The sequence below is a fragment of the Lycorma delicatula genome, chromosome 4 (assembly GCF_047948215.1).
Source record: "Lycorma delicatula isolate Av1 chromosome 4, ASM4794821v1, whole genome shotgun sequence".
NCBI lineage: Eukaryota > Metazoa > Arthropoda > Insecta > Hemiptera > Fulgoridae > Lycorma > Lycorma delicatula.
In genome coordinates, this window is record NC_134458.1 from 159,607,044 (window position 1) to 159,620,978 (window position 13,935).

Consider the following 13,935-nt stretch of genomic DNA (forward strand, 5'->3'; position numbering starts at 1 on the left):
TAATTCAATGTTTTTCTCCGTCAAATAACAATTGTTTGACGTGCTGCGTGAGAGCTGACATTGTCACGATGAAGAATGATACGAAGTTTTCGGTTGTTTTTTCTGATTTCATTGATGACTTCTTGCAAAAAAATTGTATCCCATTTAGCATTAGCTGTTCTTCGATCCTGTAAATCAATAGTCGTTACATGTCCAGTATAATCGAAGAAAAAAGCGACAATTTTCTTGGAAGTGCTTGGCGAACGAACCACCTTTGTTGGATTCGGTTCATCTTGGAACACCCAAACAGTTGATTGTTGCTAAATTTCCAGCTCGTAGGAATATATCCAAGTTTTATCTCCTGTTACGATGTTGTGTACAGATTTTGCATTTCTTCGGTCGAATGTTTTGAGCATTTCCTTACACTGATTGACAAGAGCCTGTTTTTTTAGCTTTGGTCAGATTATTATACGGAATCCATCGGGAACAGATATTTTTCACAGGAAATGTTCATACAAAGCCGAATGTACTGTAGTCTTCGATAAGCCTAAGGATGCCTCTATCTCACGGTAAATTACGTGCTGATCCTCTTCAATCATGTTGCGCACAACATCGGTTTTTTTGTAACAACAACCGGTTTTGGTTCACTTTCACGAAATTCATCGACGACGGAATCTCGTCCACGACGACGTTCTGCAAATAGATCGTAAATAGTATTTTCTGATGGTGATTGATTCATTACCAAAAGTTGAACGAACTGGAATCGAGGCGTTGTTGTTGAGTTAGCCCCTTACTAAAATCGTAAAAAAGAATCTAACGATAACCTTCTTGTGAAATTTCCATTTTACACAAAATGTTTTTTTTTGTAAACGCTCACTGTAAACAAACTAATCGGTCGATTTCTGTGCTGCCACTGTAGTAAAAAAAATCAATTTTTTACAACAATAGTAGTCACTTCTTAATTGCGCCATCTAGTGGTCTTTTCTACAAATTAAAAGGCGACCTTTGTAGTAGAAATTAATTTAACTACTACTGATAAAACGAGGTTCAAAATCGTAACACTATTTCGATTATCACTAAATTGTAGTACTTTTATTACTAATTTAGTAGTAGTAGCAGCAGCTTTTTTTTTTTTTTACTACAACTACTCAGAATTTTATTATTTCTTTGTCAAACGGTGACAAATTGTGACAGATGTTTTATTTTTAATTTTAATCTCGTTTATTACCAAAACAAACCTTATGGTTTTTTTTTTTGACGTCCCAATGTTTGGACGAGATAATAAAACGGTTTGTTGAAAATGCCGATATCTGACGGGGAAAATTAAAATTAGAAGAAAGTTACTTTTAAAATTGTTTCGACTGTTAAGTAGAATTACATAAATAGTTAAAAGGGAAATTTCTTTAGGTGTTTTAAGAAAAAAATTTAAGAAAATAAAATAAGTGTTCTATCACAAACTGAAAGTTTGTGATAGAACACTTAGTTTGGAAGTTTGTCTGACCAATCGATGGTTGTTGTATCAGTAAAAATTACGATATAAAACAAGCATTCTGTATACACAGTTTGTGTTGCATATTCTGACGCCAGTCTGTAAATCGTTCTTATTTTTATGATGTGTGTTTTTGTTGTATATTAACAAATAATATGTCGGTAAATATCCATACAGATAATTTTACCAACAATTTGTATAATATGATATCGCTTAACGAATTTGGCGCCGGTTATGCAGTTGCATAATTAACATCTCTGTTTTGAGGAACATCAGCAAATAGAGAATACATATCATTATTTATGTATCTTTTCAGACTTAGTACACATTCCTAGCCTATATATTTTTTCCCAACGAATAGTTCACTTTTAAGTGACTATATTGAAATTGAAGTGGTCTTTTTTTATTCCCCCATTAAATTTCTATTAATCTACCCAGTTACATTTATTTAAAAAAAAAAATAAAAATAATAAACATTTTTTTATTTCACGTACTTGTAAAATACGACTTTAAAAAATAATAAAATTCGAGCGTAATTGCTAGAATATATTTTCTTTTACACTCACTGAATTTGGGTGGTGTTTGACAACAGTTATTTAGTAATCGTTTCTTATATTTAAATCGAACTTAAATCTAGAGAAAGAAAACTCAACTAATAGGGATATAGATTTTTCTTAATTAAAATCGCTGTTAATTAATTTCTTTGCTATATTAGTTAAGATAAAATTGTGTGTGTGCGTGAAAGGAAAAATATTTTTGAATGACAACAAAAAAAATAGTCATGTAACATTTTTTTAGTTAATGTCTCTTTAAGTTTGCGGTTTTGTTATCTAAACTTAATTCTGTTAATCTTGAAAAATTTGAAGTTCTATCTACCGAATGATATGATTTTTGAAAATCAATAAAAGCTATAATTGTTCTTTATTAAAAGTTTTTTTTTGTTCTTTCTTTATAACAAAAAACTTGTCTGTAAGTGCGAGTATAGACATTAACCTTGTATTGAATTTATCGGTTTATTTGACAATTGACATGACGTGTATAAAGTTGCGTCCACTCTTGTATGTATGTTGTACCTTTATCAATGTTACAAGCGGTGATACAGGCTCTATCATTTACGGTTAATAATTGGTAGTGATGTACTGCTTGTAAAAATAATCGTTTCGACTCTTGCAACAGAATGGTAAGCGACGTGACAGGAATATATCGTTTGATATAGGTAAAAATATGAACGTAAAATAATGTATATGCTACATGTAAAGATTTTATTTATGTTGTACAGGATTTTTGGTAGATTTTATTACATTTTATTAAAGATGTATGCTTGATAAATTTTAGATTTGACGAAGCACATAAAGTTTTTTGTTGAGTTCATACTCTGTTATGAACACAACAAAAAACTTGAAGTTCTTTCAAGTACATTCCAACTTGAAAGTTGGAATGTAGTTTTGTTTGCTTATCGTCAAAATATTCCAGTTAACGAAGTTTCTTCAATTGAAAATTAAGAATTATAAATGTTCTCTGTTTAATCTAATTTAAATAGACGACAAATAATTTTACGACTTGATGGAAACTTCAAAATAGCGATCTTTTAATGTAGTTTAAATTTTAATTTATTATTATTATTATAACTGTATTTTGATTTCTGATTGTTTTAGATAAAGAACCAACCACGTCTGCGTTCGGAAGGAAGTGTTGCACGCATCTGCTGGAAACGCTGTACTTTCGATAGACTTACACCAAAATAATAGCGGCAAACGGCGGAACTAAAGAGAACTGCTACTTCTATTAGTATTGGCGAATGACGTAAGGTTTGTTAATTAATAAGTATTTTATTAAAAAAATAATTCTTACCAGTTTTATGTAGAAAGGAAGATTTTTTTTACAGATTAATACATTTAAAAGGGGTTTAAAAAATTATTAATACACTGGTATTAAAATGTTCTTTGTTTAACTTCTCTTGTATTGAGAATTTTTTTTTTGGTAGGGTACTATTTTGGTAATAATTACTGTATAATTATCTGGCGTGGAAATTACCGTGATCATAAGGATAGTTCCTCTAGGATGAAACTTCTTCATTAAACTCCGAGCTAGTTCACTCGTGTGAATATCCCTGATAGAAAAATCTTTTGAGGGCGAGGGATATCTCCATTAAGGATATCGTGGATATCATTTTTATGAGTTCGAACTGGTTCGCGCTGTCCCGTATTAAAAACTTGTAAAACACGCTTTACGTGTTTTTAATAACACTACTTGTTATGTAAGTAAAATTCAGATATTGGTTTTTTCTTTTATGAGAGGCCACTTTTTTCCAGTCGATATGATCGTTACACGTGAACTTGTTGGGGCCCAGATTATTATTATTACATACTGTAGTAATGTGGTATTTCTGTGGACTTGGCTGTCTAAGGAGACAAAAAGGGGAGCAAACCACATAAGTATTACATTGAATAATTCTCAGTGTACATAGTCTCTCAAGACACATTCGCTGATTTTGGGTAATCATTCAGTCCTTAAAGTAAGATTCTCCTACAGAGTGATTTTCTCTTTCCAAAATCGTTCCATTTTGAATTTTTCTCAATTGTCTATTTTTCAAAAAAATTGTATAAAACTCTCGGATGGGGCTGTGTCGGGAAAAACATTGGTCTGTGTTATGAGAAGTAAGAGATATAAGGCGTAATAAACAGCGGTAAAGGTGCTCGCGCCGTCGGCGTCGTTCACTGAGCGCGCCGTGCCAGCTTTGCGACTCTACCGCAACAGTCTCGCTCGCTCGGCACCGGACATTGGAGTACCTGTGCGTGGCCCATAACCTCCCCTCTCCAACGATATGTCTAATTTATATTTCCGGCTAGCTTTTGCGCGGACTGAGGCTGTCATATTAAATTTTTTTACATGTTTACTTAAATTTTTACACGTAAATATTGTCCAAAATCATTTATTATTACTTAAATCGATCTATCTCAACACAAATTATAAACATAAACCACGAATCACCGCACTATCATGTTTAAGTCGTAAGCTACATTGAATGGAAATGAGGAAGAGCGCTAGTTTTGGCCGATCTGCGTTGTGCCCCTCCCCGCGAACCTGCTCGACAGTGACGCAACCTCAAAGTCGTATCGGCGAGCTGACCATGTAAGTTATAAAATGATACCGCATTTACGTCTCTGAGACTAATAGTTAGGAGTTATTAAGGCACGACGATATAGACTTTTCGTTACGCTACAAATTTGTTCTGGTACTCGTATGTTTCGGTGTCATTTTAAAGACGTTTCACGTCAAAATGTTTTAAAAATCTCTTATTCTTTATGTTTCTGGATTTCCTAATTGACATGGTCACCGTCTTAAACTGCAAATTAAAAAAAAATTATTTTGTAATACCATAGTAGTAAAGTTTTTTTTGCATAAAGGCAGAAAAATATGCGTTTAATATTTTCCTCGCATTAACCTTTGAAATTTTATTTCATAACTTACTAATCTCTTTGATTTCAGTGTTTATATACAATATAATATCACTTTTCATTATCTTTATTTTGTTTTTATTTGTGATCTTACTCTAGCTTTTATCATCTAACTGTATTACATTTCTCTCTTCTTTAATTTCTTAAAATTTAATCTACATTTCATTTCAACTAAATTGAATCAAGTTTGATCCTACATAATTTTACTTCCCATTGTTTTTGATCGTCTTAACTCTTACATAATTGGATACTTTCCTGTATGTTTCGGTTTCAACTATTTGTTTTTTCTTATAGGATTTATAAACAGGAAGTTTATTATATTGTTTATATAGTACAAAATTCTAAAATCCTACATCCTGCTTGTTTCATTGTCTGATCAAGTCCAAATTCTCCGACACTTCTTTCTCTTCCTTCCACTACAATAGTCCTCCGGTTTCCAATTGTTATTAAATTCTCAACACCTTGTATATAAGAACTTGATAAATGCAAGTATTTCTTCATATATTTTTTATGTTTCATCAAGTTGTGATGAAATATATACATAAGTCTGAAGTTTCGTTTCTTTGCTCTAATTTTTACTTATAATAAGAGAATTATAAAACATCAGTTTTGGTTTTAATAAAAGTTTTAGCTAAAAACGAAACTTCAGGTTTATGTATGTCTTTCATCACAACATGATGATACGTAAATAATATATGAAGAAATAATTGCCTTTATCAAATTCTTGTTGCTGATGTTTTATAATTATCCTATATTGTAACGGATATGGTGTACGTTGTTGTTGCCATATCTACTCCTACACATTCCTAATCTTGTTTTAATGCTATAATTCCATGACCAAAAATTTTATTTCCATTTTACTTTGCTAAATCGTGTTGAATTTAAACTTATGAATTTCTCTTTTTAAATAGTCTAATCTACTCTTGTTTAAAGTTTTGGCATTCTGCACTCTGATGTGAAGAATGTCGTGGTTCTTATAGGGTCTTCATAAAAGAATGCTGGGGTTTCTGTTATTTGGATCAAGGCAGTAGAGAAATTTTGAGAAGTTATGGTAGTAGCCCTTGAAGCCAACCCAAAAATTTGTATAACAGCAGTTCAAACCGCCACACCAGTTTTTATATTGTTGCTGAAGTGTGTTTAGTTCGTTACTATGTTCACTGTTGAAAAAGCAGTGTGTCAAATGGTTGGCTGAATTAAATTCGTAATTTTAGTTCAACGTGCATTTCGACGTGAATATGAACTTGAATGTGCATTTCGGACGTGAATAATATAACCGCATGAATGTAATATACGACGTCGGCTCAGATAGTTCGAAGAAGCTGGATCTATCCTGAAAGAAAAATCAACCGGCAGACCGCAAGTATCAGGCGAAACTGTTGAACGAATTAGACAATCTGCAATCAGAAGATGGAACAAATCCATCTCTCGTCGAAGACTCGAGTTAGATATTCCGAAAACAACAATTCGCAAGTTTTACACAAAAGATTGAAATTACACACGTGTAAAATCCAGCTACTGCAGGAATTGAAACCTGATGACGGAGAAAAACGGTTCAATTATACTGTTAAAATTTTTCACAAAATTAATGAAGACGAATTATTTTTAGATGATATAATTTTTACTGAAGAAGGTAAATTCCATATTAATGGGTGTGTTAACAAACACAATTCACAAATATGGAGATCTGAAAATCCAAATGTAATTTTTGAGAAAGTACGCGACACGCCGTAAGTTAATGTTTAGTGGGGTAATGAAAAATCGTGTCTTTTTATTTCGTCGAAAAGACTTAACAGTAGAGATTTTTATCTCGATATGTTAAACAATTACTGCTTTCCTCGACTGGATGAACTCGAAAACATACAACGAATTCATTTCCAACAAGAGGCGCACCCCCGCACTTTAATGTATTCGTCAGCCAGGATTTGAACGGAAAATTTGGACATCGATAGATAGGGCCGGCAAGGACCTGTACCCTGACCTCCAAGGAGTCCAGACCTGGTACCTTGCGAATTTTTCTTATGGCGGTATAAAGAACCATTGTTTATTCGCAAAAAAAACTCGACCTCCATCGGTTAAAGGAAAGGATTACCGAAACAATCGTAACGATAACAGAAGATATGTTTTATTAATGCGGGTGTGGGTGAAAACTGATTATCGATTGGACATTTGCCCAGCGGCTAATGGTGCACATATTGAAATTTGTTTGTTATGTTAAAAAAAACTGTTTGAGATGATAAATTCGATAAATAAACAACACCAACTGTAATTTTTTTTTTCTTTCAGTTAAACCGTGTTCAAAACCCCACCATTCTTTTATGAAGACAAGGGTCTTCATACCACGTTAATCTCCTTTCATAAGTAAATTGTCGGTGAACAGTATTTATTCTTATTTTCAGAATATTTTACTCAAAAATATACTATTGGTTTTTTCTAAATATTATTTTTATATTCGTATCGACTACAAAAATTTTTGTGAGAAAATCTACTGAATTATCAAGTGGATGAATAGTCTAAAAAAAATAATTATTCAGTTTTCCTAACATTAATTTTTTTCAATATGGTTTATCTGGTAGAATTCTGAAACCAGTATGGTTTTTTTTTATTTTAAAATTATAATAAAATGACAATTTTTTATTAATTATACACTTGTATAAGTTTATATTCAAAATTAACTAAAAAAGGAAAAAAATTAAACCGCAAGTATGGTCATTCAAGTTCTTCACCAAAATGCTGTAAATTGGGTTTTCTTCCTTTTGCTGGCCAGAAAGTTTAGTATAATAAAAACAAATTCCCAAAATGCTACAAATATTTTTCCATACTTGCATGTTTCCTGTAGTTATTATTTTTTAACATCTCTACATCTTACCTTCAATTAGTCTTCTTTTGCTGCTTAGCGGTAACAATTAATTTAATTTCTTACTTGTCAGTAAGTTCCTGGCTTAATATATATTTATGTTTTTGTATAGATTTTTGCATTCATTTAACATTTTTAATAAATTTGTAATCCAACACTTTCTGTTACGCTTCTAGCAAAGGTTCCTCTTCTGTCTAATTATGCCATTTTTCCAATTAATTAATTATCCATTTTTAATTTATGTGCTTCAAATCTTGTATGTATGATTTTATAACTATTAGTGTTTTATTTTTTGTAAACTTCTGATACTGGATACTCCTTGACAGTCAGTCAATATGGTTTAATAATTTCTTTCTTACCATTATTTAGTATATATTTTGCTGTCTTCCTTTATCTTTCCTTTTATGATTTTAAAAAGGTTTTGTGTGATTATTATATTATAATTTTCAATAAATATTGTCTAAAAGCCTAGTACCTCTTTCATTTTTTAAAAATCTAGCTCATTTGTTAATTATTACCCACGATGGAACGGAGACGGTATTTGCGTTTGGTTGCATTTGTTTGGTTGTATTTGCCTTTGGTTCGGTATTTTAAGAGGTTGTGTGTGCGTTTGTGTGTATGTCTGTTACCATATTTCTCAAAAACTATTGGACTGCTTTCGATGCGGTTTTTTTGCTTAATTAGGTATCATTTCAGAGCAGGTTCTTCGATTAGTTTACGGTTATACGCTGCCAGGGGGCGCTGCAGCTGTAGTAAATATGTTTCTTCAAAACGGCTTCGTGGGTTTTTTAAAATATTTATTTTTATCACTTGTGACTCTTCTACTCCTTTCTTAGAAAATGCTTTCTAGTGTTCCATTATTGACCATCATCAGATTAATTAAATACTTTCCATTTCCTTCTGATGAGGTTGACATTAAAATCTGCACTATTTTCTTCAAAATTGTTATTTTTCATCTTAATCAAAATATATTTTTTTTCTAGTATACCGGTATTTGTATGTTTATGATTAATAATATATAATATTGTATTATAATAATATATATTGTAATAACATGTTAATTATATTATTTTATGATTGAGGTATTATTTTTGTGATAAAAATTACGTTTTTATTCGGAATTATATTTGGTTTGATAAAATTACTGTTCTTTAATTAGGGTATTCTTATTTGCATCTGTTGGATTATGATTTGGAAATGCAATGTTTGGTACTTTGTTTAGCTGTACGCTCTCACCCTAGTGGAGAATAGTAGAACTTGTTATTTTCAAATCACCTCAAGGGACGATTGTGATTGTAATTGATTCTTTTTCTTTATTTAAGTAATAATTTTGAATATTAACCTATTAGACGTCAATTAATAGGTAATAATTGTATATTTTTTTAATTAATCCCACTAAAAAGTATTGTAAAAATTTATTTCATATTTTAGTTTTTAAAAATGTTTCGTGTAAATTCTCTAAACCCAGTTATTTGTTAGTTTAATAAAGTCGGAACGTAGTTAGTTGGCAAATATGTTAATTCGGCATGGGGGTATCGTGAAAAGTAACATAGTTATTACAAAGTAATGTTCCGCTTGCATTTATTATACTGCCGTGGTGGTTTCAGCTTTCTATATGTAATAATTCCTCTGTTTTAAAATATTCAAGCAACTATTTGGTATAGATTAATTAATTAATATTTGTTATTTGTGTTATATGAATTGTACATAAGTTGTGAAAGTATGTTGTTTACAAATAAAAAGAACAAATTATTTTCTCAGTTACTTAGGCTTTTTATTTGCTCGACGAAGAAGGTTCCTCCTATCTTATGAAAATAAAAGTTATGGAAATTATATGTAAACTTTATATTAAGTGCTCACAGCTGTAATAATAGGTCTTCGATGTCATCTGTGAGAGGAAATATTTTTTGTTTCCTTTTCAAGATCGTAATATACTTAATAAATTACTTTGAAATGTATTTTTTTTTTAAACTGTTAGAACAATAATTTCCAACATTTGGAACTCGTAATTGTATATTCAAATATGTTATTGGCTTTATAATCAGTATATTATATAGCGTATATTCTGTTAAGGATTGTGTCTGGGCAGATGCGAGGCGTCTCAACAGAAAATTAATGCTGTATAATAGAGAAATGTTTAACTCTGTACTTGTTTATTTTTTTTAGCTTAAACTTTTTAACAGAAACAATAAATAAATATCTATTTATTGAAACATATGAAACACATCTGGTCACCAAATTCGTAACTTAGGTATATATTAGTTGTTTTACGAGTCTGTGCGTCTTCCTATATCATGTTAATTAATGTTAAAGTTTTTAACTTTTTTTTGTTCAGTAAATCACTTTGAAGTGATACTTTTTCAGTAAATATTTCATCATTTTAATTTTCTTGAAATTTTAGATAGAAATTTATAACCAATCTATTTGAAATAAATCTATTAGAGATTTTTTTTATATTTAGGCAGAATAACGGGAAAATTTTTTCGGTTTATTTTATTGACGTACTCTATGAAGTAAAAAATAATAATTATAGAAACAAAAGCAGCATATTTCTTTTTAAAAATAATATATTTTAAACTTTTCATTTAACATATGTTTATACTTTAAAAAAACAGTTAGCAGTAAATTAAAAAGGCGAGGAACCTGATTTTAAAAAAAAATAAAAGAATGAATGTAAAGAAACGACGTTATTTCTACCAAGCGTGAATGAAAGTTCCTTTCTGATATTCGGAAATATATATTTTTTATATTGTTTCAATCAATTTGCTTAATTTTTAAATGAAAAATTTTGAATATCGGAATAACACAAGCTAGTTACGTTATTTGGCGCTGAATTCAAAAAGATGAAATTAATAAAAGATTATTTTCTTATTTTTAATGTTTTTTTTTGAAGAAAATTTTGCTATTATTTTTTTTGTTTATTTAACATTTTTCTTATTTGGAATACTAATAGGTTCCAACCTGCATCTGAATACAATTTTAAAACGGAACGTAGAGAAACGACAATAAGAAGATTGGTTCCAAGAATTAGCGCCTGAAATTCGGGAATATTTTTATTGTTAAGTTTCCAATTAATTTGTTGAATAATGTGAAAATACTTTGAATGTCAAATTGACATTTTGGAATATATTATTAGCTAATAGAATTCTTCATTAATCATTCATGACGATAAGAAAGTGTTAGTAAGCGATAAGTAAACAGATACCTTAAAAAATTTCGTTCTTAAGACTATAAAGATTTTAGTTTAAATGTTTACCATTCAAGTTACATGGAGGCATTTATAATCAAGATATACAGACTATCCCACGGTGAAACAAAGAAACTTTCCGGACATATTCTGCTGGTGAAAATGATGAAAAATGTTTATGTAAACATAGGTTTGAAAACGCGTTGTTTTACGCTAGGTACGGCTAGCAAAAGATATTGCCCGGATTTCATCTTTTTAAAAACAAAAACGCTTATTACTGAAAATGATTTTAAAAGAAATACGACATTTATAAAACAATATTTTAGCTGTGTATATTCAATAATTTACACAGGATAAAAATAAATTGAAATATTTGTTATTTTAGAATTATTTTTTAAAAATTATTATTATTATTTATTACTCGACCCGACATAAAATATTTCCGGTAACTTTCCATTTCATCTCAGGATAGTTTCGTATAGATTCAATAGTATTTCGTATTTTAATGAGTAACTCTTCTAAAGTATTAACTTTTTGTCTGTATACTGTCGTTTTCTATTTATCCAAAATTAATTAATCTAGTGGCGTTAAGTCAGGTGATCGTGGTGGCCGATCGATTGGTCCAACTCGTCCAATCCAGTTTAAGAAATAAGTAATCAAGTGATATCTACCAACTAAAGAGAAATGTGACGTTGCACCGTCGTGCTGAAAAATCATATGGAATCTAGTTTGTAAAGCTACATCCTCCAAAAGAGCCGGAAAATTATTTTTTCAAGAAATCAACGTTTAAGAAATGCATCTACCGTAAGGTTTTCGTTGAAAACAAATGGTCCTAGAATTTTGTCATAAATAATGCCACATCAAACATTAATGTGAAATCTATGTTGGAAAATAGTTTTCACAGTACCATGTGGATTGTCTTCGCTTCATAAATGTCTATTTTTAGATTTGAAGTTTCCGTTTCTCATTAAAGTAGTTTCATCAGTAAATAAAATTGAAAAAGTTCCTGTAGGGCTTCTTTTTATTAGAAGAGCTGAAATCCGGGCAAAATTTTTCCCTAGCCCTAACTCGAAAACAAAGCGTTTTCAGACCTATCTTTATATGAACTTTATTCATTATTTTCACCAGTAGAACATTCCTGAAAGTTTCTTCGTGGGGCACTCTGTATATTATAACTTCATAAAAATTTAATTCTTAAGCCAATGGTGAGGAAAAAAAGAATTCGTCAGTGAAAAAAACTCAATTTTTTTGTTTAAAAAAAATTCCACTCAGGTTATTTTGAAAGAATTAAAGGAATCTCATTGTTAATATAAATAGTCGATCAAGTTTTATCCTAGCACCAGAATACATGTAATTTATACATTAAACTATTCCATTTACTGCTTTATAATGGGTGTTTCAAATAGGATACAACCCTAAGAAGGTAGAATTCTCGCATAGGTAAATTCTATTTCTCCTTGCATGTCAGTTGGCAATACTGTACTCAAGATTAGCAGTTAGTAACAGTTGAAATCTTCTTCCTATCCACTAGTGCTATACCATATAAATTCGTCTCTGTTGTGTTATCTATGTCGTTTTTCAAGGATTAACGTGCGTTTATTATTCAGACTTATCGCACATGTAAATGTTACTAACAAGTAAAAGACTAGTTTCGAATAACATTTCTCAATTCTTCAGTTCCTAATAAGTCAAAAATATCGCGTTTGATGAATAGATTTCGTGAGACTGGGAGTGTATATGACCAGAAAAGCACAGGTCGACCATCACTGTTAATGATAGAAGTTTTGGAGGATGTGAAAGAACGTTTGACTCGCTCACCCAGAAAATCGCTCTGAAAGTTATCTTCCACAGGCTGGGCTTTCACTATCTACAGCTTTCAAAGCTACTAAAAAATTAAAATTGCATGCTCATCGCATCGGAATCTTTCAAGAACTGAAAGAAGTAGACCACGGAGAACGTTTACGGTATTGTCGTTGGTTTTGTTTTCTTGTTGATGACAACGGTATTGAAATTTTGGATCGTTTATTTCAGTGATGAGGCACAGTTTCACTTTGATGGCTACATTAACAGCCGAATATGGAGCGCTGAAAATCCTCACGCGTTTCATGAACGACCATTATACGCACGTAAAATTGGTGTTTGGGTTTGGTGTGTGATCTTTCGGCGTCGTGTAATAGGGCCTTTATCTTTTGACAAACTGTTGATGGATGGTGCGGTTTATCGCGACTTCATCGAACAGTTTATTGCTATGTTAGATTTACACGAACGAGAATGTCTGTTCCAGCAGGATAACGCAACGTGACATACTGCTAATGAATGAAACGCTGGATATTCTACAGGAATTCTTTGGCCATCGTTTGGTATCAAAAGGGTTCTGGTCTCTAAGATCTCCAGATCTTACATCAGCAGACTTTTCCTTTGGGGTATTTAAAAAAACGTAATTTTTTAAAAACAATCCTCATACACTTAACGAATTGAAGGCGGCTAACATTGATTTCAAACATTACTAAAAGTGGCTGCAAATTTTATGAAACGTATAAGAACCTGCATCGCGATCACAGGAAATCATTTTGAAACACAAGGGGTTGCGTCCTTTTTGAAACACCCGGTGTTTATCTTTCCATTTATTAGCAATTTCACAAAGATCTCTGCATAGTCAGAACTTACACTGTCCAGGGAGTTGTTAGCCAAACTTAAGGCTGATTCAAGGCATCAAAATGAAGAAAAAGGTTTCATATGGGCAAATGTTTTATACCGCTTCATTTTTCCTGTCCGCTTTTTGTTTTGGTTTTTTTCAATTAAAAATGTTTGTCATAATAACGGATTAAAATATTTTAATGTATTGGGTGTACTTGTACCCAATAACATATTCTAAAAAATGAATAAGTCTGAAAATTTTACCTCTGGAAATTCCAAAATGGCGGCCATTTCAACGTTTTAATCATTAATAGATCCTCCATGAATATTA

General features: G+C 31.0%; 1 protein-coding gene across 4 annotated transcripts in view; it reads left to right on the plus strand.

Annotated features, from left to right (window-relative positions):
- LOC142324032 (uncharacterized) overlaps window positions 1-13,935 on the plus strand; it is a 171,057-nt gene that overhangs the window by 71,977 nt on the left and 85,145 nt on the right. For 2 of the 4 annotated variants that reach the window (XM_075364603.1, XM_075364605.1), the window contains exon 2: window positions 3,124-3,276. The gene's annotated coding sequence lies outside the window, so the exon portion shown is untranslated. The remainder of the gene's footprint in view (window positions 1-3,123; window positions 3,277-13,935) is intronic. The other 2 variants (XM_075364604.1, XM_075364607.1) reach the window with 1 other exon arrangement.